Below are 4747 nucleotides of genomic sequence, written 5' to 3'. Positions count from 1 at the left end.
CTTTAGATCAATTTTTGCTACATTTTTTAGTTTTTAGTTCACTATTTAGACAATTTATTTTTGCTACAATGGTTTTTAAGTATCTTTTTAAGCTTCTCCTTGAAGAATCACTATCCTACGGATGAATGACTATAATAAGAGGAATATTCAGATATGACTTGTTTTTGCAAAATTTTATGAAGTCCATAAAATGGACATCATCCAAGAAGATGAAAAATTATTGAGTCCACAAACTGGACGAATTCAATCGTCAAGAATGAAATAACTAAAATCCTTGTAGACGGTTCATTCCAAGAGGGTGAAAATATTAAGTTCAACAAGTAGACGACCTATTACGAAATCTAGTAATATGGACGGTTCATTCCAGGAGGATGAGGTGTTTTGAAGTCCACAAAGTGGATGGATCCATTCATGAAGGTTAACTAAAATACTTGTGGATGGTTCATCCCAAAAGGGTGAAAATATTAAGTCCAACAAGTGAACGGTCTATAACGAAGTCCAATAAAATGGACGGTTCCTCCCATGAGGTTGAAATATTCTAAAGTCCTTGAAAAGGAAAAATTGTTCAAGTCCATAAAGTGGATTGAGTTCATGCAATGGATGAACTCATCCGTAAGGGACAGAATAAACCATCCGTAAACAAGACGGATTAATCCATGAAGGATGGAATAACTAAAATCCACAAGATGGACGGTTCATCCTAGGAGGGTGAAAATATAATGTCCATCAAGTGGACAGACTCATCCCAAAGAATGATAACTATAAATTCCAAATCTAACTTAAGGTTGGATCAATATTGCTAGTTCAACTTGAAGTTTGATTAAAGTTGCCAGTCCACAAATGGATGGACTCGTCTTATTGAGTAACTGTAAAGTCCATATATTGGATGGATTCAAAGTTTGAGTATATTTAGCAGTCCACAAGTGGACGGACTCGTCATATAGGGTGACTATAAAGTCCATATAATGGACGGATACAACTTAACGTTGGGTTAATGATTCTAGTCCATAAAGGGATGGACTCATGCTAAAGGATGAAACTATAAGGTCCATTTAGTGGACGGACCCAACATAAAACTGATTTACCTCACTAATCCACAAATGATCCCTATAGTGGACGGGTTCAACGTAAAAGTAACACTACTCATTCATTGGAGGACGGATCCATCAAAACGGTGGTCTTATTTAATCACCAACTACACGTCTAAAGCCATAAAGTAGACGAATAAGTAAATATTACTTAAAGAGAAATGTTTAATAAAACAAAAGGCTGTTCTCCAATATCTTTACCCAAAAAAAAAAAAAAGCTACACGATTTGGGCAGGAGTTTCATTCTTCTCTTAATTCGTTAAGTCCTTAGGGTGACGGGCCTAATCAACGTCCGGGTTGGTTTGGTCGTCAACAACATCTCCTCTGTCACCATGAGGATCATTGGCCAGGGTATCATTAGCAAAAAGTTCGTCTGTACTCTCGAAGTGGATGGGTTGAACTGAGGTTTGGTCCTGGGTGTTGATATTGACATAGGACAAGTCCACGTCAGGAAAAGAAGTATTGACTTGACAGAGAGCATCATTAAAACCTTCAGTAAATGTGCCTCCAAGCTCTGCCAGAAGGGCGTCAGAGTCACGGTACTCTCGTACAGCTTCTTCCTTCACCTGACGGAGCCGGTCCTTGTCATCACGGATTTCCTTTTCCTTGTCTTGCAGGACCTGCTTTAGTTGCTCCGTCATCTTCTCAAACTCATCCCTAGCTTGCTCCGACAAGGTAAGCTTCTTTTCCTGGACTACCTTCCAGGCCTTCAGCTCGTTCAACTCGTCCTCTGTCAACCTCGCCTTCTCTCGTATACGATCTAATGTCGTCTCATGGTTGAGGCAACGGCCCATCAACCCCTTCATCATAAGCATCGTCTGAAGACGGATGAGTTAGTAACAGGAAAGTTGGCGAGAAGAAAAAGTTAAAAGTAGACAGTTATGAAATCACCTGAGCAATGCAAAAAAGACCCATCTCCCCCATAGCCTTGGTTGCGTGGTTGCTAAGGTCTTCATAGTCGTCAACAGTTATGATGGACGAAAGCTTCTCCAACGCATACTTTGAGTCCTCATGAAGGAGGACGAATGCTTTTTTAGCAGAATGATCAGGACCCATCATTAATCCTTTACCCTTCCCGGGGCCGGGTTTGGTGACCATCTTCTTACCCTCAACCACCAACCCCACGATGGGTTCAGGGACAATTTTAGGCTTCTTAGGGGGGTGACGGTCACCCTTCTTCAGTTGTTTCCTCTTGGAGGACGTGTTGGCTGAATCAGGCCCTTTAGAGGTCTGAACCCCTTGCTATTTTTACATAGCAGCCTGCTGCTTGATGTAGGCCCTACTCTTCACAACAACCATTTCTAAAACAAAGCAGACAGGCGGATGTTTAGTGTAAAATTGAAAGCCAAGAAACCAAGGTTTGGAAGACGGACTTACGTTGACGGACTTGGGCGTCGTATCAACAGGCAGCTGTGGTCGGCTCTAGTCCGTCACAATACTAGTATAGGGTATCCAAATTGACCAATTTAGCCCGCGTCCTCTCTTCAAGCTTGGTTTTGTTAAAAATCCTCTCCAAAAAGCTAAACTGTTCAAGTGAAACTAGAGGACGGTCCCGAGTTGCATAAGGAGACGAACAATTTGATGTTAAAGAAAAGTTGAAACAAAGATAAATCTCAGTAGACGGACTCATACCCGATGATGGAATTATGCCCCATGTTTTGTCAACGGGCATGAATTCATTGTCACCGGGGTGACACATCCACTCGTCACCTTCCAAAAAGAAGTAACGACACTTTTAATCCCTGTTAGAGTTAGGGTTCTCACAAATGAGCCTTAGCAACAGGCTCTTGGGCGTGAAGTTGTACATGCCCTTGGATTGGGAGACCTCAGCAGGACGGTAACAATGGAAAAGCTCTTCCACCGTCAGCCTCCGTGCTCCGTCCAACATGGCACCGTACAGGACCTCCACACTAAGGAAGATCCTCCAGGCATTTGGGGAGATCTGGTTGACAGACAATCCAAGGTATTGGAGGAGACGATGGTGGAGGGTGCTTAAGGGAAACCTGAGCCTTACCTTCAGCATTTGCTTATAGATTCCTACGTCCTCAAGACCCTCGTAATAACACTTCTCTAACTTGTAAGATAGACGCATGGGTATACAGACTGGTATTTGATACTTATCCCTAAGTGTTTTGAAGTATGATTCTTTGATTTTAGAAATAAAATCATTGACCATCCATAAAGGAAGTAGGATGAACTTCCTGAGCCCATCAGGTCCTATGACGAATTGGATTGGGGGTTCGACACCGATTAGGCTGTCGCTAGAGTCACCCTTTGACCTTTCCATCTTCGAATCCTCATCCCTTGAAGAGGAAGCTGACAGACTCCTCTCTTCACTGGGATTGTCAGGATCTTTGTGACCTGACAGGTACACTTCATCGTAGCCCGCTCCATCGCGGACATATGACTGGTTACTTGACGCACTAAACATGACCTACACGTGACGTTAAATCCTAAGACTGGTGGGTCTATAATGGTTGACGGAAGTGTAAAAGTCTAGAAAAATAAAAATGCATAAAATTTAACGTAGAAGGAAAAGAGTGCTTACCAGGATGAAGTCAAATGGTGAAAAGGTGTTGATGACGGATGCAACAGCTGAACGATATGGTCGTCTGGCAAAGATGACGGACACAACAGCTGAACGGTATGATCGTCTGACAAAGATGACGGGTGCGCTCTGATCATGGATTTCAGTAGAAAGTAAAGAAATAAGAGGAAGATAACTCAGTTTATATAGGGAGAACGACACAGAAGACGAAGGGGCGCTTCGATCCAAGTGATCGACCATTCAGTAAACGCCACTTGTCCTTCATCAATAATGATCCTAGGCTAGCCTGTCAAGGCTAGGGGCATCCGTCAAAAGTCCGGATTAAACCGTCACCCCATGGGTCCTTCCACTTAGAGAGCACGAACCCACGGGGGGAGGGGGCAACTGAAGAGGAAGAAAACTGGAGGCGATGGATCAAATTAGATGGACAGACTGATAGACAAATGGGCTAATAATGGACGGATCCTATGTGAATGGACAAAAGGGTGGACGAACATAAAGGCCACGGGGCACTCAATTAATCATTATGTGGTCCCCAAGAAACCCTAAAGGGAAACGGCTTGTGCCTCACGATTAACCCTAGTCCATAGAGTCTCAATATGAATGGAATTCTAACACAAGGAGGATTCTAGAATATATGCTCATTAATGGAGATCTTCCCTATAAGGAAAAGACTTGTGACGCAAGTCAAGGGAATTCGGTTCTATGCCACTATAAAAACCCAAAGACTCTTAAAAAACAGGTACGCATAATTCACCCCAGCTTTGGCATTTTAGAGTTGTGAGAAGTTCTAACTTGACCTTCGGAGGGTATTTGGCCGGCACCACACCGGTGCTCTCTGTTAGGTCTTCTCTTTTTATTATGCAGGTATTGTCTCGAGCATTCAAGGACTGTGTGGCTCATTGGTGATTTTTCGGCATCATCACACAATATGCGCTCTCTCTCTCTCTCTCCCTTGGTTGCCTCAGGTTCTGTTTTTTTTTTTTTTTTTTTTTTTTTTTGATAAACTCAAGTACTATATTTGCTAAACATTGTTTCCACGTTGGTAAGATGCAAAGTTGTTATTTGTTGGTTTTTATTAAAATCCAACTATTAGGTGATGAATTAATTG

The sequence above is a fragment of the Quercus robur genome, chromosome 10, assembly GCF_932294415.1.
Source record: "Quercus robur chromosome 10, dhQueRobu3.1, whole genome shotgun sequence".
Classification (NCBI taxonomy): Eukaryota; Viridiplantae; Streptophyta; class Magnoliopsida; order Fagales; family Fagaceae; genus Quercus; species Quercus robur.
The sequence above is the reverse complement of the archived record's forward strand: the minus strand, read 5'-3'. Positions refer to the sequence as shown.